Raw genomic sequence first — 26,900 nt, forward strand, 5'->3', positions numbered from 1 at the left:
GTATTACTTCATTATTTCGTTATTTTCAAACTTGGCAGCACTGGGCATTGGTTGCACCTCATTAGTACCACTTTAACACCTAAATATAGCAATAAGTAACAGAAAGGTGACTATAAAATCTTTGCAAAGGGCCTTCCGCTGCGTGTCCACACGTTGCAATATTTTTAGTAACTTTAGAACCGTTTGAGCTAGAAACAACATTTATTTTTGTTAAAATCTGCAAGTTATGCGGCAATTGATGGATTATGTGGCAAATGCGACAAATCTGTAACTATGCAAAAATCCCCAAGGCTGCATAATTCCAGTGGCTCCGGTTATGAGTAGTCAGGAAAGTAAAGAGGCACAATCATTGATCCAGAAATCTTGACACAAAAGGGAGATGGAGTCTGCACGGTGACTAACTGGGCGGAAGGGTCGGCAGGGTTTTTTTATAGTAATGAACATTGCCGGTTTGAAGCAAGGTGGGAAGATGCCTGTGTTCAGCAAGTGACTAAAGAGACATGATGGGCAAGATAGGGCGTGAGACATCTGTAGTGGTGTTACGGTGTGTAAATTTGACGTTAGAGAGAGGTAGAGGGTTCACAGCTTGCTTCTTGCATGTAAAACACATATAATGCTGCAGCTGACAACAGACAAGTGCATACGTACATACTTCTGACATTAAAGGGTATACATGTTCTTCTGTCTTTCCAGGTTCATGGGCCTCGAGCTCAGTAGTCCCTCAGAGGTCAGTGTAAGTGTTCTTTTGTGATCAAATTATGGGGCTCTGATAATGTGCAAGTTAAGTAGAAATCAGATGAATTTTGCATCAGGGTGCACTTTAAAAGGAATGAGGAATCAGATCTGTGATTTTTTACAAAGCACTTGGTAGCTCAGTTAGTCCTTCTTGTAACCCTCCGCATAACTGTTCCTTAGTTTATCAGCCATTAGGGGTGAAATGCTGAGCCAGCAGGTCAAACATCGGTGTCAGCGGGCAGACCATGCACTGCTTCGAGCTAGTTCATCAGTTAGAACAGCAGATCGTAAACAACACCTCTAAAGTCTTCTGAGCTCTTTAAATCCTGAGGGTGCTGTTAAGAAAACGGCTGCCCTGCACATTGTGGTGTGAGCAGGATAAAGGAACACCTAAATTAAAACATGAAAAAATACACCAGTTATATATTCTGCTTGCTCCTCCGGACAGCATCCTGCATATTGAAGTAGACATGAACGCCATGTGACGTGACGTTTTTATGAGTTGCTGTTTTCTCTGTGAATAAGCGTGCGCGGGGTGTATTGGGAAAAAGGGAGCATCGACGACCTATTTAGTTTGTTTTCTTTTCTTTTCATTGCTGGGGAAAGACAACAATTTTCCCGATGGTGAAACTCCTTCCCTTTCACGCCACAAAATCGAAGGTGTTCCTTTCTATTTCTTTAGTCGGGATTTTGTTGGAACAATCTTCCACCATTTCCAGAACATCGGCCCAGAGTTCGTGAATGGCCACAATTTGGTGAGTTTGTGAGCAATCGCCAACTATAGGCCAGACCAGGCTCTCAGCTGCGAGTTACATGTACTATTACGTACAACCAGGAACTAATAAAAGCAGGCATGGCATGTACTTATCCTTCTAAGAATAACTCGGGGCATATTTGTCCATAAATACCGATTTAAGACCAAAAATGACACTGTGAATTGGGCCTATGGTTCCTATGTCTCTCAGCATTGAAGTCTGCAATTATAAAGCGATAAAGCACAGTGGGTTAGGCACTCACTGCTGAGATCTGTGTGGAGAACAGAACGAAACTGCAGCAAGATAAACAGAGTTCCCTCATCCCTCTGAGGCCAATGAAATGAAACGGGTTAGACAATCTGTTAATAACTGTAGGCAGCTTGTCTCTGGAAAGCAGAGTAGGTACCAGCTCTGTCATCATTATTGTTTTTATTGTTAGAAATGATTCATTCTCTTGTCAAGTGAGTATTACGTTTTTGTTGTTATTTTTATTTAAAGCAAAGCACTCCTCGCATCAATGGTATTACTCCATCCGTTTTAATGCAAGTGCCAGCAGAACTGCTTTCCCCTTGTTAAGGCTTGAGAAACCCAAATGCTGATGCTGACAGTCGCTCTGCAAGATCTCTGAGCTCCTAAGATACCCCCTATTGTGCGCTTTCCGAGATAAAGCGTCTGCAACCGCACAAAGAACTTATCAGGCACAAAGAAAGAGGCCCACAGGGGCCGAGGAGCAGAAGAGGCTCACTTTTATTGGACAGCTGATACTGCACAGCACCATCCGGGACCCGTGTGCCTAAGGCAGGCAGAGGCGTTTTAAGGCAAAGTGGGCTCTGGCCCAGGGCCCGAGCCTTTTGCCCACCTCCCCCGCCTCAATAGAATCACCTCTGCAGCCCTGACGACCTTAAATAATTCTTAAACATATTGTGTTAAATGACCCTTTATCTTTAATTTAGTTTTAATGTGGGTGATGTGCGAGAGCAGTGAAATGTGTTTATGTTACATGTACCGCCCATAAAAAAGTTTATTTTAGGTCAAAACAGGACCTCACTTATGAGGAATGAGAAGGTGTCACGGAAATTATTTTCAGTAATATTAGTGAGCTGCTGCTGTGTTACACTGTTCAGAAAACACATCACTATCCCTGAGTATTGGAGGTAAACACATTTAGAATTTGCGCAAGAGTGCCCGTGCACTGTCAGTGACCTCGCCGAAGAGGGCATGAAAGAGCTGAAATTGAATCATAAATTTCAAACTGTTCCGAACAGGGCCCCCCAAAATATGTTTGGCCCAGGGCCCCAAAAATCCTTACGATGTCCCTGCAGGAGCTTCAGTAGAGCAGCACAAAGCCTTGCGTGCTCGTCACCACCAAAAGATGAACTGGGATTCCCACTTGCAGAAATGTGTCTTTACCGTGCCAAAGGCCTAGGGCCCTGCTATCGTGGCCACCTGGGCTGCCCTGCCAGTTGAGGAGTACTGAACAAGGTTCAGAAACGGACCAGTTATGTCTTAAACTGGTCTCAGTTGTTCTCGTAGGGGCTCTTCCCACAGGGACCGTTCTCTACGGGTCTTAAATCTCATGCCCGGCTATACCGTGGGCACATTTAGGTGGTGGGATCACCACTGGTGCCTGAAACCCACCATTTCCTACCAGCAAAGGGGGTGGGGGTGTTAACAGCGCTATCTTCCAAGCCAAGGGAATAGAAGATGGTAAACATCGATCCATTTTCCGTGCACCGTGTCTCAGCCAGAGTGAAACCCCCCCAGGACTAAGGGAGAAAGCAAAAATGATGTATTGTGCTAAGGTTTGAAAAGGGCCAAAGGACGCTCCCAAAGGTGAGGAGGTTTACACGGTGTGTCAGGACGCTGTTAGGTACCCACACATACAGTCCCAGACAGGTCGTAGCTATCAGTGGCGCAGTCCGTGCAGTGGCACCGGGACTCAGAGGTGTTAGGGGCCCACTTCGTGTCGCCTTTTCTGAATAATTTGATCGCACCCTGCCTCCGACATCGCACTGTTTACTCTTGTGGGAGGGGCAAGCGGGGTGGAGGAATTACAACGGAGAGCAAAGAACTATAAGAGAGGAAAGGAATGAAAGAACAGGAAAGGGCGAAAGACAGGCAGGGCAGGAAAGCGTGACCGAATGGGATAAAAAGGAGGAAGTAAAATAGACTAGAAATAAGGATGTTCGGGAAAGAACGGGAGGAAGAAGAGAGAGATGGAGGTAAAATATAGATGTGAGAGAAAGGGAAGAAGCTGACAGAGTGCATGTAGAATAAGAGGATGTTGTGTGAAAAGAGGGCAGATGTAGATAGAAGAAAAAAAACAAACAGGTGAATTGTGTGAAAGATAAAAGAAAGAGGAGACGGTTTATGGTAGGCATGGCGAGAACAAGCATTGACAAAGTCAATAGGTTTCGCCTTTGTTTTTTCTTTCTAACTGGATTCTAAAATATTAGAAAATTGTTACAATAATGTTTCTAATATTTGTTATCCAGTTAACTAGAAAGAAGAAAGAAAGGCAAAACCTATTGGCATGACAGCATGCAGCGGAGAAGAAAAAAGACTTCAGTGAAGAAAGAAGACAGGAAGAAAGAAGACGGCAGTGAAGAAAGAAGACAGAAGGTGGCATGTAATGAAGAAGAAAGAAGACGGCATGCAGTGAAGAAGAAGAAAAAAGACGGCAGTGAAAAAAGAAGACAGGCATGCAGTAAAGATGAAAGAAGACAGCAGTGAAGAAGGAAGAAGATGGCATGCGGTGAAGATGGCAATGAAGAAAGAAGATAGAAGATAGAAGATGGAATGTAGTAAAGAAGACAGCAATGAAGAAAGAAGACAGAAGACAATGCTGTAAAGGAGAGAGAAGGTAGCAGTGAAGAAAAGGAAGACAGCAGTGAAGAAAGAAGACAGAAGATGGTATGTGTAAAGAAGAAAGAAGATGGCAACGAAGAAAGAAGATAAAAAGATGGCATGTGGTAAACAAGAAAGAAGACATCAGTGAAGAAAGACCATGGCAGTGACAAAAGAAGACAGAAGACGGCATGCAGTGAACAAGAAAGACGACATCAGTGAAGAAAGAAGACGGCAGTGAAGAAAGATGACAGAAGACAGCGTGCGTTGAAGAAGAAGACGTCATGTGGTAAAGAAGAAAGAAGATGGCATACAGTAAAGAAGAAAGAAGACAGCAGTGAAGAAAGAAGACATGAGATGGCATGCGGTAAAGAAGAAAGAAAATGGCAGCGAAGAAAGAACACAGGAGCCGCCAGTGAAGACAGAGACGGCATGCAGTTAAGAGAAAAAAGATGGCAGTGAAGAAAGAACACAGAGACGACGGCAGTGAAGAATAAGACGCCACAAAGAAAGAAGAATGCATGCAGAAAGAAAAAAGAAGTACCTTCAGCATTGTAGCCAGAGAGGAAAGACACTGGCCAGTGTCCAATCGAAAGTGACTGGAAGGAGTACTTAGTCCAGAAGCAACCCAATGACAAGAAGAAGATGAAGAAAACAACAGGAAGTGAAGCAGGATGACGTGCAGACAACATGCTAGCCAATTAGAAGTATGTAAATCAGAGCGACATTGGACTAAGCCAATGGTAAGTTCAGATAAGTAAGAGGCTGGGCCTAAGCCCCTTTCAATTTTTTTTAAAAAATTAACAATAGATTACCTAAGCATGCCGCAAGTGCACGTGCAGACGAAACCTAAGAAGTGAGGGGAAAAGGAGGAAGGTGACAACAAGTGAGAGGCAGGAGGAGAAGAGACTGGGGAGAGATAGGGAGAACGGGAACAAGGACGGAGATGAGGGAGGAATCGCACGAGAGAGAGTGAGAATGGAGGATGGACATAGGGAAGTGAAATGGAAAGTGTGGTGATGTGCTTGGCCTTCTACATTATAATTCTATTGAGAATGGAATGTAAAAAACAGAACGCTGAGGTCAGGTGAAATTCTAAGAAAGATGGTTGCTGTGAATAGCTGGAGTTGCTGTTGGAGGAGCTTAGGACTGTAGCCAATAAATCTATGTCAACATCACCACTGGTGTGATATTGTTTGTATTACCCACTACTACAGAAAGGCCGGTAGAATGAGGAACCTGGAGACCTGTTGCTAGTATGAGTGCAGCAGGTGCTCTGACACCCTGGATCAGGGGTGTGAGCGGCCACTGCACCCCCGCTATGCCTGTATTTGCTGAAAGAGTGGGAGTGCAGGGGCACACTTCCATTCTTACATTAGGCTCCATGGCATCCTTGCCACACACTGGCTCTGGATTGTCACCTGAGGGTGCTTGCCACTCCTGCCAAGGTGTCTTTAGGGTACTCTTGACAGCAAGGTGGCAGTGCCTATATGGCTACTGGGTTAGGATAGCCTCAAATTAATTAGCACCAATATGAAGATTCATGGGCGAAGACAATTGGGTTTTCCCAGTCTACCCATTTAAGGAGATTTCAGGGGCCTATCATTGTTAACCCGCAGTTTCTCTAGGCACTCACGCGTCCAAAAAATCCCAGGGTTATGCCCAGGTTTTGTTTGTGTGGTAGGGACACAAATACAATTAAATGCATTAGATGATTGGGTTTTAGTGGTAACTGTAGGTTGTCTAAAGTACTATTGTACTTTCACCTGAGTGGCTTGGCCTTCCTCTTTATTCTGCTTTTTCTGATTTAGTTTTATTTGTCCAATAGAGGAGGAAGGACTAAATGTGTACCTCGATCCTACTGATCATTTGTGATATTGCCTTCTTCACTTTCCTTGGTGGAACACTCTGAAATGTTGCAAGGTGTTGAGGTGGGTTGCTTGTCGCTTCTTTCACCGTCCAGCAGTGCTGGACCATCCACTGGCCTCAAGTTGGTCAAATGATGCTTCCTAGCTGGTCTGATCTGCCACTAGATTTGTGGCCGGAGATCCTTCTCCCTCCCCACCACAGGAGATGTCATTGGTAAGGCTATCAGTCAATGCGACCTTCCAGCACGTATGGGTGGCTTTGACAAGACTCAGCCCGGTGTCACTGGAAAAGCAGAGCTCACATTTTGCCAATTAGACGCTTGAATTGTGAATCCTCAGCAGACATTAGTTCTATTCCTCAGTGCGTGGTGCTTTCTCTCAGTAGTGGCATCTCTAGCCCAAGGGCACTTGTTTCTCTCAGCTGCCAGTTACAATTTCGTGTGGTTTGGATTGATGGGATGTGGATGGAATATGTATGAACATTAGTATTAGTATGTCTGAATGTAATAGAGGTAACTGATGGAGGCATTTTATGTATGGTTTTGCCTTTTATTGACCTCGTTCAGTTTGGCAAATTTGAAAGCAAATATGTGCTGCATCTTCAGGCTGGGCATTTTTAGCAGGTTGAGTGAATGTGCAGGTTTTTTGCGATTGGCCGTATTGCAGCATGTTGATTGGTTAACAAGTCAGGGCTTTTTGAATGTTGGGTTGGAGCTGGTTGTTTGTCAGCTGAGATATCAGTTGCAGAGAGACTTAGGTGTCTAGAGCATAGAGGTGTAAAAAAATCCCCATTTTATCTCTCCTACAGGAGCTTCCAACTCAAATAAAAAAGACAGCGCCTCCTTCACCTCCGTCCTCCCACATACCAAGCTACTCCCCAGAGACTCTTCGGGAGGCGGCCAACCCCTACTCCTGCAGATGCACGGTGACCGGTGTCCTCCCATGTGATCAGGTGAACGTCACTGTCTTCCTTACTCACGCTCCTGTCTAAGGCTTTCTCTGTGCAGCAGCAGCTTCAGTATTAAGAAACAGCAGCATTCTTGTTTTATGAATATCGTTTTCACTATGTTGTTAGATCAAAGATTCTGTTTCACCATTGGAGAATCTGGGTGTTCACTTCTACATTAGTATTTGTCTATTTCTCATTTATTTCATAAATCTTTTTATTAGCAGTTGCAACATACAACATACACTACATCGGGCCAGTCAACAAGCCCCTCCCCTCTCCCAGCACAACCTTGTCCAGCGTCAACCTGCAAATGATAAGGTCGGGTGTAGGGGCCAGATGTATGTTCCTTTCATTTTGCAAGTCTCTAATTGCAACTTTTTGCGAGTCGTAAAAGGAGACTCGGAAAATGAAATGTACAAATGCCTCAGACACATTTAGCAAGTCCCAATGGGGTTGCAAAGACCTACCTCATCAATATTCATGAGGTAAGTCGCAATTTGCGACCCCATTGGGAATGGCCGAAACTCACTGAGATGGTGGCCTACTAAGGAAAGCAAACCACCATGTCTGTGACTGCTTTTAACTAATACTGAATTGAAAAAGCAAAATGCGATATGGTAAACAAGTTACAGAGGCCCATTTTGCTTTGGTACATGGAGAAAAGCATTTTTCTGGTCTCAAACGGCCCTATGGACCATTTGCAACTAGAAAAATGGCCCATTTTTGACTGGAAAAATGCTTTGTACATTTGGCCCTAGATGTCGATCCCCATTCAGTGGCAGGGATCTTCATTCCTCCAGGGATTCCAGACTCTTTTGAATTTGCGGGGACAGCATCGACCTTTATATACCAGCTCTTCCACCCTCATGCACCAGTCAAGGTTTGATTCTCACAACCTTAATATGGGCGTGTAGGAGCTGCACCCTTGTTTGACAAAGTCCCATCGGACAACAGCTAGAGTTATGTTACAGAAGTGCAGTGTGTATCGTTCCAGTGTTTCCTCACCCCATATACCCAACATGACCAACTGAGGCATGAGGCGTAACTTTACCTTTATTACTTTTGATAATCTCTCCCCAACTCTCTCCTAGTATCTCCTCACTGGAGGGCTCTTCCATATGGTATGCAGCAGGGTGCTTCTCCGGCACAAGTCGGTCTCACAATGCCCCAATTTGCATATGGTGTCCCTCATTTAGTATGCTCTATGGAGCAATTTTAGCTGTACCAGGTGGAAGCCCGCTTGTATCTCCAACTCTCATGGGTAGCAGCAGGCCCCACCTTACAAATCATTCTCCAGTCTACCCACATCTTGTTCCCACCTGTGTCTGAGTGAGTGTTGGGGGAGGAGACTATGAAATAGGCATGTTGTCTAAACTAGTGAAATGACGTGGTTATGCAAAGGAGAGACCAGTACTCTACACTCAAAAGGTGAGTCCTCCAGCAGATCTTCAAGTGGGGGTGTGTGTTTCTTGAGAATCTGCCGCATCTGCAGGTATCTCAGGTACTGACTTCCCATCTGATCATATTTGGGCTGCAGCTTTGTGAAGGGGATAAACTGTCCTTCCTTCCAGACATTCGCCAGTACCAAGATACCCAGTATGTCCCATTTTTCGTAGCTCTCGATCTCCGTGAGCATCTTTAGGGCCTTGGATTTCTACCCCGGTGTCATCATTGTTATCTTCCATTGCCAGCCCATGGTTTGCACAGGCGTCTTCCAAATATCCACCACTAGTGCTGTTTTGATTGGCGATTTTCCCTGGTAAGTCAGTGTAAATAAATGTGGGAGTGACTGACTGTAAGAAACTGGGATATTGATTGAGTAGGTTGAAAACCCTTCTCGGGTAATAACCACAGTCCTTGTCAGGGTGAACCACAAAAGTTATTAAATGAATTTGTGCTTAGCTGGTTGCTTGGCACAAAAGCAGTCAGGCTTAACATAGAGGCACTGTGTTAAGTATCTATACATCACTCAAACGGTAATAAAGAGAAAACAAAACATAAGAGAAATCCCACACCAGAAAAATAGAGAAGATTTAAATCAATAAAATGACAGAAATGCATATTAAATCCAATCATTATCATTGGAGTTCTGAATTTTAAACTTATAGTGAAAAATAGTGCCTAAAAACTCAGAGCACCAAACCTGGGTATCTGGTCGCGTCAGACCCGGACAAAGTCAAAAGTTGAGGCCCTTCGCAATAAAGTGTGGTTTGGATACACAAGATTGATTGGGCCTAGTCTCGGTTTACCTTCAAACTCAGAAGAAATTCTGAAGAACAGTCCAGGAGAAGTTAGAGTTCAGTATGGCAAGGCAGTAAGCTGTATCTGAGGAGGAGTTGTTGTTAATGGGGAGCATAGGAGGAGGTCTTGATGAAGCCGTTGATGCCAGGAAAAAGCTATGAGCAGAAGAAGCCAGATTTCCTGGCCAAGAAGATCATTGTCATTGATGGGGAGCCTGTCGCCATCAAGCCCCGTGAAGATTTTTACTTTCAGAATTAGACAACCTTATGGAAGTCATAAACCTCCAGTGAGACGAAGTTGTATGCCACAGCCGAAGAGTACTCCACGAGGCCAAATACAGTCTCTCAGTGGTCCCACTGAACAGGATTTGCTGCTGCAGAAAAGAGTGTAGCGGCAGTTACTGCAATGTCAGGCCGACTATCCATGCACCTTGTGCTGGTCAGCTGTCAGTTCTTCTGGCAGTTTTTAGTGAACATTTTTCTAAGTTCCAACTTATAGGTTTAGGTCAGAGCAGCACCTCTAAAGCCAATTACAAGGGTCCTGGAGCTGGGGGACACCACTTGTGGGGTTACAACTCACTCCAGCAGAGGCCAGGTGCCAGGTTCAAGGTCTCTGGAGCTTTTTATATCCCTGTAGTTCATATAGGAGGTCAGCCAACTAGCCCCTGGAGTAACTCTGGTAGCCCTGGATTCAATGTGATGGTCTCTTCTCCTTCACGCAGCAAGGCAGGCCTCGAGTAGCAGGACAGTCCTCTAAACAACATGGCAGGCATGAAGCAGCAGGGCAGTCCTGTGGTAGCAGCAGGGCAGATATCTGAAGAACAGTGTAGGTCTCAAGCAGCAGGGCAGTCCTCTGGAGTACAACACAGTCTTTCTCAGGTTCAGGAGTGCAGTGAAGAGGTGGTTCAAGAGATGCAATATTTATACCTGGTGCTAGCCTTTGAGGCGTGGATGACATCCTGACTACCTCCACATCTGGGTCTGGAAAGTCCTTACCTTCCACTGCCATGGCTCTAGGTAGTCTGGAGCGACAAAAGACTAGTGTCCGGTTTGTTTGTGTGTGCTGGAGGCAGTCCTTTGAAAAGTAAGTAAGGCAGGGAACAGCTCCGTCCCATCTATCTTGGATAGATGGCTTATCTTGCCAACACATAATTCTTTTTGTCTCACTGTCTGAGAGGAATACACAAAGGTCAACTGCCAAGCTATGAACCGTAATTGACCAACAATATAGCAGGCACCAAACGGGTAGGACAAGAAAATGGCAACTTTTCTGTAAGTGGCATTTTCAGAATTGTGGCTTCAAATCCAACTTTACAATTAAAGAGGATTTTCAATTACAATTCATTTGAGTAAAAATGACTTTCCTATCTGTTCCTAATCAAAAGTTAGCACTTACTAAATGTAATAAGGTAACCCAATGTTATCCAATGGGAGAGAGAGGAATTACAGTAGTGAATAACGAATGTAGGAGTTTTTCACCACCACGACATGGAAAACTTAAAAACACGTGACCTACTTTTTTAATACAGTGCACCCTGCCCTCTGGCTTTTTAGGGCTACCTTAGGGGTGACATATGTTTTAAAAAGTAGGTCTAGGCCTGGTAAAAGGATTATTTGCCGGGTTGATTTGGCAGTTTTAAAACTGCACTATAGACTGTAATGGCAGTTCTGAGGCATGATTTAAAATGCTTAAGTGGATGGCACAATGAGTGCTGCAGGCCCACTACTAGCTTTTAATTTACAAGATCTGGGTACATGTAATACCATGTACTAGGGATGTATCAATAAAGTAAATAGGCCAATCAGGTGTAAACCAATTGTAATATGTTTTAGGGAGAGAGCACACGGACTTTAGCACTTGTTAGTAGTGGTAAAGGGCATAGGCCCTCATTATAACCTTGGCGGTAAAAATCGCTTACCGCTGCGGAGACGGCCGCCAAAAGACCGTCGCCGCGGCTGCCAGCCATCTGCCGGATTTTGACCACCGTTGGATTTCTGCCAGAAGGATGGCTGTGGCCTTGCTGGCGGATGACGGTAAGATGGCGCTGCTGCCAGCAGCAGCGCCATGCCAGTAGACCGCCTCCGGCCATATTATGAGAATTAATACGGCCTGGCGGTGTTCTGCTGGCGGACAGTGCCCCATCCCGTCTCCTGCTGGAGGACCCCCTGGACACAGGTAAGTGGGTACTCCGACAGGGGTGGGTGTGTTGTGTGTGTGTGTGGATGTGTGTGTATGTCTGTGCGTGCGTGTATGCGGGTGTGTGTTGCGTTTTGTATGTGTGTGCATGTTTCGGGGTGAGTGCGTGTATGTATGAAGTGTGCAGATGTGTGTGTGAATGGATGTATGCGTGCGTGGATGAATGTGGGAATGTGTGTGTGTATGCGTGTGTGCGTGAGTGAAGGGAGGGGCATGTATGAAGGGGGGTCTGGAGAGGAAGGGAGGTGAGGGGACCTGTGGAGGGGGCGGGAATGGGGAAGACCCTATCAGTGACAGGGAAGGAATTCCCTGTCACTTATAGTGCCTACCGCCATGGTTTTCGTGGCAGTAAGGAAGCCACGAAATCCATGACAGTAGGCGGGGTCATAATCCCGCAGGCGGCAAGTGACGGCCGCCGGGCTTGAGATGGCTATCTCCAGCCCTGTGACCGTTACCGCCGTGGCGTTCGGTGTCCAATGTCATAATATGGAGGAAAGTACCACCAGCCTGTTGGCAGTACTTTCCTCCATATTACCGCCAACCGCCGGGGTCATAATGACTCCCATAGAGTCTTAGGGGGTCATTCTTACTTTGGCGGGCGGCGGAGGCCGCCCGCCAAAGTAACCCCGTCAGAACACCGCACCGCGGTCGAAAGACTGCTGCGGTGATTCTGAGATTTGCCCTGGGCTGGCGGGCGGCCGCCAAAAGGCCGCCCGCCAGCCCAGGGCAAATCAACCTTCCCACGAGGACGCCGGCTCAGAATTGAGCCGGCGTAGTGGGAAGGTGCGATGGGTGCAGTGGCACCCGTCGCGTATTTCAGTGTCTGCATAGCAGACACTGAAATACTTTGCGGGGCCCTCTTACGGGGGCCCCTGCAGTGCCCATGCCATGGCACTGCAGGGGCCCCCAGGGGCCCCGCGGCACCCCCTACCGCCATCCTGTTCATGGCGGATTTCCCGCCATGAACAGGATGGCGGTAGGGGGTGTCTGAATCCCCATGGCGGCGGAGCGCGCTCTGCCGCCATGGAGGATTCAGAAGGGCAGCGGTAAACCGGCGGGTGACCGCCGCTTTACCCTTTCTGACCGCGGCTGAACCGCCGCGGTCAGAATGCCCTTCGGAGCACCGCCAGCCTGTCGGCGGTGCTCCCGTGGCCGGTGACCCTGGCGGTCACCGGCCGCCAGGGTCAGAATCAGGCCCTTAATGCCCAAAAAATTATATTCAGAAAACAGAAGGGGAGAAGGCAAAATGTTTGGGGTGACCCTGCAGAGAGGGCCAAGTCCAACACTGACATTGACCCTTCTGTCAGTTTTCAGGCTCTCCAATATGCTGTATCTATCAAAAGCTCTAAAGGGGAGTTGAGGAGGGTAAAACACTGACGTACACTACCAAAAGATGAAAAAGGTACCAGAGAGATGGATCTCCAAGCTTAAACTTTATGGGCATCTTGTGTGCCAGATGAAAAATAGTTCATGTTTTGTTCTCCTTCACATATTAAAACTTATTAATGATCTGCTTGTACAGGCTCAAGGATAGTGAATCCGAAGACAACTCTTTTTAGTTTATGATTTAGGTCCAGCCACATGTTCTGTCCTACCAACAAGAGGTGGTTAAAAGGGATCTTGTGGAGCACGTTCATCACTGCTCACCTGTTTGTCCTTGGCATGCGAAACACATTTGTGACAAAATATGTGACTCTAAGCTTTGAAATAAAATTCTAGCATAAGGAAACAAGTTTTAAGGTTGGACATGATGATCTAAGTGTAAAGGATGTGTTAGACAGAAGGTGTGGAATATTTTCACATAAAAGTATTTCTGACTAGGGCTGCTTAGTTTCCTTCTAAGCACTGGGCCGCATCTTACATCACATGTACACATTTAACGTAAACAGAGAATTGTGGATGTAGACAATGCCAACTGTAAAGAATTAAAACAGTAAAATATTCGGTATTGATCACACACGTTCTTCGCACTGAGAATGATATAGATTCTGTTCCGATGATACCCAGATTTATGTAGCACTTTGAGGGTGGCGCTGGTGGCTCAGTGAGCGAATGCATCCGCTCCAAGGATCTCCTTGACATGTGGTCAAAGGTCCTGGCAGGTCCACTTAGCTTTTCATCCATCTGTGGTAGCAAAGGGACGTCCGTTGAGTGAACTTGCATTCTAAAAGCATGGCTGTTATCTAAATGTGTGTTTTATAATTATACGTTCCAAGTCAATATAAAACTCGTAAACATTTATATACCCACACATGTGAATTTCACGTGTGACTCGTTTTCCTATACAATGAAAAATCATTCAGTCTAGTGTGACTTCATAAATCTATTAACCACCTAATAATACATATAAGGAATTCCTGCAGCCAATAATGATCTCGGGGCGTGTTGTTTATGCAGACTGGGTGTGTGCCGAGTATGTCACCTCTGAGGGTAACTGTTAAGGTGGAGTGGAGCGCTATTATTACCAGTATAGAAATACACATCCATTACACCGCATCACGTTATGGGTCTGGTGAGGGAGATAAGAGTCTTTGGTTATTTACCTTTGACTCATGCGAGCCAGCTGGAGGCCCTCCATGGTTTCGCACACGGAGCCATTTACAGGCTACAAGGGGTACTGCTATGTAAAGGCTACCGACAGATGGGCTATCTGATGTATTATGTTTGTGCTGCCTCGCTGACCTCCAACCATTAAAGGGTCACTACTACATAATGTGGCATGGCTTTAAATAGAGGGGTGTTGAATGGAGTAGCGCTTGTGCTGAGGTCTGTGGTGTGAAGTGTGATGGTGTGATGTGGTGTTGTGGGTTACGGTGCAATGCGGTGCTGTGCATGGCTGGTGTGGTGCTTTCTGGTGTAGTAAATTAGCATGGGGTAGTGAGCTGGGCGCTTGTTTGAAATGGCCCCTCTTCAGGGTCACCCCCAAACGTTTTGCCTTCCTCCTCCTCTTTTTCTGACCTCATTTTGCTGGCTTTAGGACCCTGGACACTTTACCACTGCTAACCAGTGCTAAAGTACATGTGCTCTTGCCCTAAAAACCTGGTAACATTGGCTCACACCCAATTGGCATATTTGATTTACGTGTAAGTCCCTAGTAAAGTGCACTACATATGCCCAGGGCCTGTAAATTGAATACTGTAGTGGGTCTGCAGCACTGGTTGTGCCACCCACATAAGTGGCCCCTAAACCATGTTTCAGGCTTGCCATTGCAATGCCTGTGTGTGCAGTCTCACTGCCACTTTGACTTGGCAATGAAAGGTACTTGCCAAACCGTAACTCCCCTTTTTCTACATATGTCACCCCTAAGGTATGCCCTAGGTAGCCCATAGGGTAGGGTGCTATGTAGGCAAAAGGCAGGACATGTACATGTGTGTTCTATATGTCCTGGTAGTGGAAAACTCCTAAATGTGTTTTCCACTATTGTGAGGCCTGCTCCTTTCATAGGATAGCATTAGGGCTACCCTCATATACTGGCTTAGTGGTAGATTCTGATCAGAAGGGGTAACCAGGCAATATTTAGTATGGCCAGAATGGTAATAGAAAATCCTGCTTACTGTTGAGGTTTGATTTTATATTACTATTTTAGAAATTACACTTTTAGACTGTGAATATTACAGCCAACGTCTGGGCTGGGCTGGTTGACAGCTTCCTTGTGCATTTCACCCAGACAACCACAAGCACAGGATACTCAGTCACACCTGCACTCATCTGAATACTGAATGGGTCTTCCTTGGCTGGAAGGGTGGAGGGCCTGACACTTACATTTCAAAGGCTAGTGGCCTGCCCTCACACAATGGACTGCCTAACCTCCCACTGGGACCTTGGCAGACAGACCTGTACTGAAAGGGGACCTTGTGTACTTCAAAACCACTATCTGAAGTCTCCCAAACTTCAGAGGTATTTTTGGGTATATAAACTGGGTCCCTGACCCTTCCAAGACAGACACCTCTGGACATCAACCTGCAACCTGTCAAGAGGAACTGCCTGGCTGCCCAAAGGACTCATCTGGGCTGCTTTTCTTAGAAAGACTGTTGCCCTGCTGTTGGCCTGCTGCCTTGCTGCCCTCTGACTTTGCTGAGAAGTGCTCTCTAAGGGTTTGGATTGCGCTTGCCCCCTGTTTTCTGAAGTCTCAGGGCCAAAAAGACTTCATCTCTTCAGGAAACTCCTTTTGCGCTGAAAATCGACACACAGCCTGCCGGAAATGATGCACGCCATGGTGCGACTGAGAAATCGCAGCACAGCTGAACTGGAACGACGCAGCCCATCCTCCCGAGGGAAGAATCAATGCAGTGCCTGCCTTGCGACAGAAAATTCAACACATCGCCATACCGATCAACGCAACACCTGTGACTGCGTCCCGCACGCCCAGGATTTTCCCGCATCGTTCCTGGGCGGCAAAAAGATCCATGCATCGCAGTGAGGAACCAAGACTGTGCTCTGGAAATCGATGCAAAGCCCCTTGCAGCGTGGATAGAAATGACGCATCGTCTGTGCCGCATCGGAAATTCCGATGCACACCCTATTTTTCCATGCATCTCCTCCTTTGCGGTCTCTGTGTGTGTTATTTTTGGCGCAAACCAGGAATTTCGTGCAAACAACACACAACTGTTGATTTCTAAGATTTAAGACTCTTTTTAATCTTGCAAAAGTGATATCTCAACTTGTGCTTATTGAATCTTTATTGTTTTGACCTTAATTTAAACAGATACATATATATTTTTCGAAAACTGTGTGGTGTATTTTTGTGGTGTTTTCACTTTGTTACTGTATGGTTTATTGCACAAATACTTTACACATTGCCTTCTATGTTAAGCCTGACTGCTCGGTGCCAAGCTACCAGACAGTGGACACAGGATAATTTGGATTGTGTGTGACTTACCCTGACTAGGATTGTGGTCCCTACTTGGACAAGGGTGTATACCTCTGCCAACTAGAGACCTCATTTCTAACATTGGTGATCAGCGGTGAGGATAGGACTTGTGTTTGTGCAGTGACATACAATGGCTACATGTACACTACCTACCTACAGTTAAAGGTCAATTTGATTTTTTTTTCTGCAATTCTTTCTGCTTGACATTTTAATCTAATCCAAAACAACATGTCTCTGGCTGGGTCTCAAGGAGGAACTGGAGAGTTTAACCTAGCTAAGCTGGAGACATACACTGTCAGCAAGCTGAAAGGTTTCTGCAAGGGGGTGGGAGTACCTACCAGGGGTGTCTCCAGGAAGGAGGAGTACTAAAAGGCACTGAGGGCCTGGGCAGAAGCCCATTCACAAGAAGATTTTGAGGCGGAGGAGTCAGAGGATGGCTCCCCAGAGGATTCGCCAACAGCAGTGGGAGGGACACCCCTGGATTTGTGCCCCGTGCTAAACTAGGGATCAGTGTCTCAAGTCACAGCCTGACCGCAGGGGATGTTGAGGTGGAGGAGTCACAGGATGGCTCCCCAGAGGATTCACCAATAGCAGTCGGCGGTGACACCCCTGGATTTCTGCCCCCTGCTTAACCAAGGAGCAGTGTCTCAAGTCACGGCCTGACTACAGAGGAAAGGAAGGAGGAGAGAGAGTTCCAACTGCAGTTGGCCAGATTGAAACTGGAGGAGAAGAGAGCAGAGACAGCGGCAGAGGAGAGGAGAGCTGAGGCTGAAAGGGCCTTAGCTGAAAAGAAACGACTTCTGGCCCATGAACTGAATCTGAAAGAGCCGGAGCTCAAGTCTAGGCAGTCTGAGTCCAGCAGTGATGGTGGCAGCATACATACAGGACCTGCTGGAGACAAAAAGGTTCGTATACCCAAGGATGTGGTACCACATTTTTACGACTCTGTCCCCCCACCTCTGGGGGGCACTATAAATGGACTATCTGCAGCCTTGGAATCACCATTAACACTCATCCAGAGTCACTTTCTTACTCCTGTTTGCTTACCTTTTTGATATGGTATGCTATTGAAGGCCTACATTTGCTTCCATGATCTTAATTTTTTTTTGCTTGAATATTTTTTTTTAATTTTTTTTATTTCTTTCCTTGTGGTTCCAACATTTGAAAATTACAGTACAGATGCATAGTTCTGGTACATTGCCTAAACATTTGGATACAGTTCAGAGACATTGTCAAAAGAATATTCACAGCGCATGTGGATTATATTAGCAAACATTGGCAAACTTCAATTGGATTTTATATGCAACAATAAATATAAAGAGGCTGGGAGTAAGGTTAATTTCTGCATTCTACGCTTAGCAGGTGTACTCCCACAGATAACAAGTTGCTGTGGGGCATTTATATAATAACCGGCGGGTGTAGATAACAGCTTATAAATGTGAAGATTCAGCATTGACATTATATAAAACTGTAAGGTTACTAAAACAGTTAACAAACTCAGAGTCTGGTTGATACGCCTCCACCCAGCGACCTAAAAGAGCCCTCATTGTGCCCGCACACTCGCCACTTCGTTTTGCCTCAGGGGCCACTGTCAATGCAATTTGTAGGGAACCCGCTTCAATCAAAGGTAAGAAATGCAAGGGCTTAGTCTACAAACCCAGCGCATGTGCTGCCTATTCCATTGCCAACTCTATAGTGGGGGCGCCTGCATATTCCATGTCCGTACCATGCTCCGGTCCGCGCAGTTGAGTCAACATCTCATCCCAACTGGCGGACAGGGGGTATTTACGCAAGCCCAAGGTGTCCTCTCGTCTCAGCGCCACTCCCTCAGCCTCCCCTAATACCAGAAAAGAGCCCTCCCGTGCCTCAATGGATGGGGCTTTAGGGGCCCTCCATCTCCTAGTAATTAAGCGTTTGGCCATCAAGAGGCCAAGGTCTAGAAACCTTGTTGAAGCTCTGTACTTTTTAACTCATTGGAAGAGACCCAGGATACAAGGTTCCCAAGCAGATAACCGTTGGCGTGACCTGCAAGCTAATAGGCGTGTTGTCACACCTTGCCAATAAGTGCTTAAAGAGGGGCAAGACCACAGCATATGGAGGAGTTCTGCCCCCATCAACTTACAGCGGGGGCAGGCAGCGTCTACATGGCCGAAGTACCTGTTGATATTGGCTGGTTTAAGGTAGGCTCTGTGGAAAATATAAAATTGGATGAGACGGAATCTGGAGTTGCAGGGGACGTTAGGGTGGCTGGATAGTGCCGCATCCCATGTTTTATCAGCGCAGGGCCCAAGTAAATCTTCCTCCCAGCTGGCACGCAGCGCAGTGCAGGTGTGTATTCTGTGCGTTTTGAGTGCGTTGGTGAACCACCGTATCAGGTGTTTGCCCTGTCCCATGACCTGCATGTACTGTAGTATTAAGTGTGTTGGGGGCTCAGATGCCATATCTCTCCAAGCAACATGACAATGTAATTATCAGGGAGTTGTACAGCAGAAACTGCCCTGCTGGTAGGCCTGTCTCTGCAGTTAGTACGTCAAATGGAGTGTGTTTGCTTTCACTATAGAGATCGTCCAGTGTATGTAAATCAGCCGCATGTCAGGGCTCCAGTTCAGCGGTGTTCGTGAGTCGTGAATCCTGTTGTGTGCCCAGTAGTGCCAGTGCCGGAGCATAAGGGATATTCGTACGTGTGAGGCGCAGACACCTGCGGTAATAACGATGAGCCACACGCAGCAGGAGCTCCACAGGTGTCCTCATGTTTGTGAGGGGGTGAAAGAGGTGTAGAATTGCAGGAAGCGTCCAGGTGGCGATCCAGTTGCTGTGTCAGATAGTTGAAGGCCAGATAGCCATTGTGCCATCCATTGAAGCTGGGAGGCCAGGTGATATTGATCCATATTTGGCACTGATAAGCCGCCCCGATTCAGAGGTGAATAGAGTTTCCTCAGCGCTACTCTGCAGCGCCCTTTGTTCCAAATAAACTCTTGGATTCTGGAATCTAGCTCTTTAAAAAAAAACTGGCAGAAACACGCGGGAGCACGACCATCTTCAGGAGGGTGATTCTTCCAGTCAATAAAAGTGGGAGCGTTTGCCAGAAGTTCATCTGGGCACGGATAGATGATACTGCTCTTCTGAGGTTGCCATCATGGAGATCCTCCTCCTTGTGAAAAATGTGGATACTCAGGTATCGAAACGTTCTAGGCTGCCAGGGGATAAGAACCCTGGAAAATTGTAGGCACGGGTCTGGCAAGTCAGGGTTGAAGGGAAAGAGGCATGATTTCGTCCAGTTCACTCTTAATCCGGAAAGGGTAGCGAATCAGTGCAGTATGTACAGAAGAAAAAACTGTCTGCATATAAAGATATGGTATGTATGCCATCACATGGTGGAAAAATCCATGCCTCCTGCGAAGCTCCACCGCCAGGGGCTCTATTGCCAGAGAAAAAAGCAGTGGGGAGAAGGGACAGCCTTGTCAAGTACCCCTGCCCACATCAATGGGTGCAGAGATGATTGTTCCAATTTTGACCCTGTATTAGGGCTAGGTATACAACAGCTTCACCATGCGCAGGAAATGAGGACCTAGGCCGAATCGGTATAGTGACTCGAACAGATAGGGCCACTCTAAAGAATCAAAGGCCTTCTCCAAATCAAGCACCAGACATCCTGTGTGAGGCCATTTTTGTGTTGAATACCTCATGACTCTGAATAAGCGTCTGATGTTGCGGGAAGTGTCTTGGGCTGGCACAAAGCTGTTCTGGTCAGGGTGAATCAGCTGAGGTACCAGAGGTGCCAGGCGCGACGCCAAGACCTTGTCCAGAATTTTGTAGTCAGTATTGAGCATCGCTAGCGGTCTGTAGGAGCCCAGTTTGGTCAGGTCTCTGCCGGGCTTGGGGAGCGATACCAGGAGTGCCTCCCGTTGCGATGCAGAAAAGGATGCCTCTTGTAGTGCCTCCTCATAAAGACGGAGAAGGCGAGGTGCGAGCACTGTAGAGAACGACTTATAAAAGTCTGATGGAAGGCCATCAGGGCCCGGGGTTTTTCCTGCAGCCAAGGCACGTATGCTATCCTGCACCTCAGGTAGCATCAGGGGTGCCTCTAATTTCCCCTGCTGGTCAGGTGTTAGCTGGGGTAGAGTGGTCAGGGAGAAAAGTTCGTCATAGGCCACCACGTCCATTACCGCAGAGGGGTGATAAAGTGTTGCATAATGTCGTGTGAACTCAGTGTGTATGTCATGGAGGTGTGGAGTACGTTCCCCATTGCGGAGCGAAGCTCCACGATAGGAACGCAATCCTAGTCTTGACGGATGAGTCCGGTCAGCAGCTTGCCTGACCAGTCAGCTGTGGAATGCGGGCAGGCCGAGTGGGCTGCATAGTTGGGGCAGTGCAGCCTCTCTAACAAGGATGTTTGTTCTGCTTGGGCAGTCGATAAATGGTAAGTCACCGAGGGGTGTTTGGCAGCATTTTGTTCATGGCACATCAGGGATCTCTCCACTCAAGTCAGGTTGCGTTCAATGGATTTGCGCAGGTTCCACTGCGTGCCCATGCAGTGCCCCCTGACGGAGACTTTGAATGCTTCCCATTCAACAAGACCAGCAAATGCTGTGCCATCATTGTGTTCAAAATATTCGGGAATCATTCTATCTAGTGATGCCCTGAATACTACATCTTCTAATAGCTCCGGGAAGAGCTGCCAGGTGGGAATAGCTGGAGGAGATGTGTTCCATCCCAGTTGCATAAACTGTGGATTGTGATCAGAATGAGTGCGGCCTAAATAGTCAGTTCTTAGTACTGCGGGCCTAAGTTAGCTGTGCATAGTATTCTGTCAAGGCAGACATGTAATTGGTGCGGTACCGAATAGAGCCTAATATCAGTATTACGCTGGCACCATATATCTATCAGTTGCCAATTTTGGAGCCAGGTACGCAGCGCTCGCGCAGCCACCACAGTAGACACAGTGGCCAATGGTAGGAAAGAGCAATCCAGGTCAGGATCCAGTACGCTATTAAAGTCACCCCCTATCAGCCAAGGAAGATCACTCCAACGAGAGAGAGGGCCAGATAACGCGCTGAGAAAGGAGACCTGGTCTGTATTCGGAGTGTAGATGGACCCCATCACTATTGCCCGGCCGATCAGGCGGCCACGCACAAGAACATAGCACCCTTGCGTATCAATGGCATGATCGTCAGCCACAAATGGAGTGCCCAATCTGATCCAGACGAGGGCCCCTCCGGCATAGGAGGAGGGATTCGTCGCAAACAGGTGCCCCCGCCAACGCTGCTGCAGTCTAGTGATTTCTGGTTGCGCAAGTTGAGTCTCCTGTAAATACACTATGTGAATTGAGTGTCTCTTAAGATATGAGTATATGTAATATCTGCGTGTAGGCGAGTGTATGCCTTGCACATTCCATGTGAGAATGGTGGTGGGATTCATAATATGTCAGTAGCTCGGTAGTGTCTCAAAGTTTCAGTCCCAAAGACGCGGGGTCCCACGTGGTCGGGGGCGGGACATCTTCGGGGGCAGAAGAAGGGGAGTGAGACAAGGGGAATCGGGACTCCATTGGAAAACAAACAAACACAGTTTAAAACCAACAACTGGCAAAAGGATAACATGATAAAATACCATTAGAGCACAGGGACAACTGGTATCTGCCCAAACCAACCAAGTCACCTGTGTGGCGTAACAAGTGTGTGGAGACACTACCCACAAGTAGGGGGGTGGGGTGGAAAGAGCGAGTGGAACCCAATAAGCTCTAGGACAGAACACCTAACACAGCATGGGTGTGGGCGGCCAATGGGTTAGTACATAACATTCAGTGTCAGGGACAAGGGATGGTATACAGACTGAACACCAGTTATCAGCCGTGGAAAGCGATGGAGGTACAGAGCTACAGGCCAGGTCAGAGGTAGAACAATAAGTTTGTGTGTGAGCAGAACCGACATGCAGTGAGGTTTGGCCCTCCAGTCACCACGAACAGCAACACCGCAAGGGAATGTCCAGTTGAGTGACTCATGTGCATTAACTTAGTGAGTTCAAATTAGGTCATCCGCCGTTTGCGGCTTCACCTCAGGGAGGGTGGAGGACCCCACCTCAGAAGGCGTTTCAAGGAAGGAGCCATTGTCACCATCAGAGTCTGTTAGTTCTGCGTTTACTTCCGAGGTGGCTGATGGGACACTGAGAGCCGCTGCAGTTTGTAGGGCACAGCGTCGCTCCTGTATGATCTTATTTCTTTTGGGGAAACCACATGCCATTTGCCATTTCTCTGCCTACGGGGTCGCAGGCCTCATGTCACAGGTCTTTCAGATTCAGTGTCCCGCTGATTGATCAGGCCTGTTGACTCCAGCCTTTCCCAGGTGGCCTTAGGGGTGTCAAAAAAGTGTGTTTTACCACCGGTTACCACTCCCAGCCTGGCGGGGAAAAGGAGGGAGTATGGCAGGCTAAGGGCCCGAAGTTTGCGTTTGTACGGCAATGGTATAGTCTGGGAACATCATAACTTTGGCGTTATCCACTTGGATTGCTGGGAGCGACCTCACTGCACGCAGAATAATATCTCTATCCGCATAGTGCAACAGGTGTAGCAGGAAGGGGCGCAGGCTCGCTCCTGGTGGCCAGTCCCTCATAGGGACCCTGTGGGCACGCTTAACAGAGAAGAAAGGGGTCAGCGAACCCTCTGGTACTGGCCCCCGAAGCCAGGTCTCGGTGTAGGTGACCGCATCTGAGCCCTCCACGCCTTCCAGGAGGCCTAAAACATGGATGTTGTTCCTCCTGGTGCGCCCTTCTGCATCCTCCGCGAGGTGCTCCAGCATCTCTATCTGGTCTAGTGCCACTCGTAGTGAGGATTCAAGTTTGTCCGTCTTAGGTGCCAGTTCATGTAACTGGTCTTCTAGTGAGCAAGTCTGCGGTGATCCGCATGGAGTAGGGTGAGATCACTTGCTACCTTATTGATCTTACCTTCCAGTGAGGCCCAAGCCTGGTCCAGGGAAGAGCCTATCCGCTCCACAGCCTGCAGCACTGCATCCAACTTATGACTGTCTGACTGCAGGGCCTCAGCCCCCGGCGCCTGCAGCCTAGCTCCCATCCCAGAGCGAAGGCGGCCCATCTCTGCCGTCGCAAGGTTCAAGGGGGCAGCGATCATTGATTGAGATTCCGCAGTCACAGTTATCATCAAGGTGCAACTCTTTAGAGGTGGGGGGGGCCCGCTTGCATGCGCAGTTTGAGGGACGAAGGCGCAGCAGCATGAGCAGCCACTCTCCTGCGGCGGTTGGGGGTACAGTGACCCCGCCGTGCAATCACCCCAGAGCTCGGGTTGCAACCCGTAACTCCTGTAGTGTTGGGGCAGTCACAGGGGGTATTAGTGGGGCGGGGCGGAGTCCAGTCTGTGCCCTCCGGGCCTGGCTCCGCAGAGTCCTCACTTGGGCCACCAGTGCGTAAGTCGATTTAAGGAGCACCAGGAGCAGGTGGGATTCCGTTGCCACAAGGTCTCTGCTCCCTTCAACACCAACCGCCGATCGCCTCCGCTCCACCCAGCTCACCACAACCAGCCGCTCCTCCTCTTCTCTCCGCTCGTGCCTCCGCAAGGCACCGGGTCAGCCAGGCCTCGAGTGTGGAGGCTCTTCAGAGTAGGCCGCACCCCTCACAGCAACGCTCGGGCCTGCAACTCCTCCGGCACCCTTGGCACATCGCAGCAGGCTCCCGGCAGAGTTCACTCAGCCATGCAAATATGCACAGAGGCCCATCAGCTGCCCAGTAGCAGATTAAGTGCGGATTATTGGGGCATCGTCCCGGAGCAGCGCTAAGTCACGTCGGCCTTCTTGGCTGGCAAGCCATGCCCCCTTCCATGGACTTCATGTCTCATAATGCACTGCCTGGTAGTCAGTAAGACCTGGAATCTGCTGTCCATTGCTTCCTATGGGAATAGTTCTGCTGTTCCTTTGTACTGGATTCTCTCCTCTAGGACTTGTGAGAGACTGGAACTTCACACTTGTGCAGCTCAGCCATGTGACTCCGCCCTGGGCTTCCTGCTGCCTGGAACTGCGTATAAGCTGCCATTTCCTGAAGCTCCTTATCGTGCAATGGAGTTTGTTTCACAAGACCTCTTCTTGGATTGTTTTACAGTGCTGTTGCTGCTTTGCTTCAGCCTGAACCTGCTCCCTGTCTCCCTGTCTCCCAGTCCTGTTCTGCTTGCTCCAGCCAGAGCCTGCTCCCTGTGTTCCAATCCTTTCCCTGCTTGCTCCAGTCAGAGACTCCTCCCTGTTTCCCAGTCCTGTTCCTGCTTGCTCCATCCAGAGCCTGCTCCCTGTTTCCCAATTCTGTTCCTGCTTGCTCCAGCCAGAGCTTGCTCCCTGTTTTCCAGTCCTGTTCCTGCTTGCTTCAGTCAGAGCCTGCTCTCTGTTTTCCAGTCCTTTTCCTGCTTTGCTTCAGCCTCAGCCTGTTCTCTGTTCTCCAGGCCTGTTCCTGCTTTGCCTCCTGGTTTGTTCCTTCTGTTTCTGTTTCCTCTTGGGTTATTGTGTCTGGTAAGTGTACTATCAGTCCTCACCTGTGTATAAGTGTTTACCTTTGTACTGGGGTTGGCTCCTGGTTTCCAGGAGGCAATTCCTGCCCCATCCATTGTTTATTGTTGTATGTAGTATTAAGTGCCTAACTGTGACAGTGTGCCATTGCTGTTTTTCCAGGAATTGCCACTGTGTCTCCAGCTGGACCCACAAGGGCTTATCTTGTGTATGTAAGTACAATTTTTGTTTGTGCCCTAGGGGTCACTTCTGCGGCCTCCTTTCTATGGGGCTTGCAGGGTGACTATCTATAAGAGTAATCTGCACAGAGGCATTGACGTTCCTTGTTGCTGTGGGAAGTTCTGAGCCATACCTGTGTACAACCTTAGTGGTAACCCCAGTGTGGTTGTCCATTACTGATCTGTTCCTGTTTGTTCACACTAAGGTTGCTCTGCCTTCACTATCCTGTTTCTGTGCCTTACTATAGGTGTTCATTCCAAGTGTATGCCTTTATCAGCTCTTCTGCTTCGGCACACTAACTCCATAAGGAGATATTCTATGACCTCAAGGGGTGCCCCACCCGGAGTCCTGACAGAAATTCCCGGAACCGTGACAAAGTTATGTGGTGGGAGATGACATTGATAAGTGGTTTGCTGGATGTGAAGTTGCACTAAGGGCTCATGGGGTCCCTAAAGAGCAATGGGGGGGGGCGAGCTTGTGGAAACACGTGCCAATACTTGGGAGGGACACACTTCTTACACTAAAAGTTGGGGATCTGAACAAGTATGCCCCTATGAAAGCCATTTTGATTGCCAGGTTTGGGCTGACCCCTGAAAAGTATTGCCAGAAATTCAAGGACAATACCAAGCTCTCCAACCAAACTTGGGTAGACTTTTTTTGATTTTTCCAGTAAGGCACTGAATGGTTGGGTGCGGGCAGTAAAGTAAATGATTATATGGGTTTATATAATTTGATCCTGAAAGAGCATATGCTCAGTATTTGCTTTACAGAGTTGCACCAGCACCTAATTGACAGTAAGATGACTGATCCCAGGAAGCTTGCTGAGGAGCAGGACCTCTGGGCTAGCACCAGAGAGTCCAAAAAGGTACCCAAAGAAGAGTGGTTCCAATTCCCCCCCCCAAAAGAGTGAGGGGGAGGTTAAAGATGACTCAGATAAGTCCCAGGGTAAGGGGGGAGGAAAGGGTTCCCATGCCCTATCTGAGAAACAGGTTTGTGGTTCTGGTGGGCAGTGCCCCAGGGCACCCAATTTCCAACCCTGCTGCTTTAAGTGCTCCCAGCTAGGACACAAGTAGGGGGACTCTGTCTGTCCAAAGAACCACCCACTGGTGGGACCTCTACAGGGGTGGCCAATGTGGCCTTAGGGGAAAGTAGCCCCCAGAGGCAGGTCATAGACCATGCCCTAATCTCCCTCACTTGGGAGACAGAATCAGAGGGTGAGCTGGTGATCCCTGAGGGAGTAATCACGTCCACCAGGTAGGAGTGAATGGGGTCCCAGCCACTGCTGTAAGGGACATCAGGGCTAGTCATACCATGATGGTGGAGAGATTAGTTTCCCCAGAACAGTACACCGGCCAGGTGTCTAGGGTGACTCCAGCCCGTGGGGAGGATTTCTTCTGTCCTATGGCCCTAGTATCCCTGGAGTGGGGTGGGGAAGTGACACAGAGAAGGGTCCTATTTAGTCCCCAGATGCCCATTGACTGCATTCTGGGGAATGAGTTACCCCTGGTGGAAGGAGAACTGAGAGGGGTGACCCCTAAGGGCACAATGACATCTAGGTTGTCTGGCAGTACCACTCCCGAGAGGAGGGTAAGGAATCCCAGATGTATGGGCAAGGTGAGGGAGGACTCACCCCTGTCCCCTTTTCAGCCTCAGGGTACAGACCCTGGGTTGATTGACCAGTGTCAGGATACCACCCCTGAACTGGTGGGGGGTAGTGTGGAGAAT

This window comes from Pleurodeles waltl, chromosome 3_1 (assembly GCF_031143425.1).
Source record: "Pleurodeles waltl isolate 20211129_DDA chromosome 3_1, aPleWal1.hap1.20221129, whole genome shotgun sequence".
NCBI classification, from domain to species: domain Eukaryota; kingdom Metazoa; phylum Chordata; class Amphibia; order Caudata; family Salamandridae; genus Pleurodeles; species Pleurodeles waltl.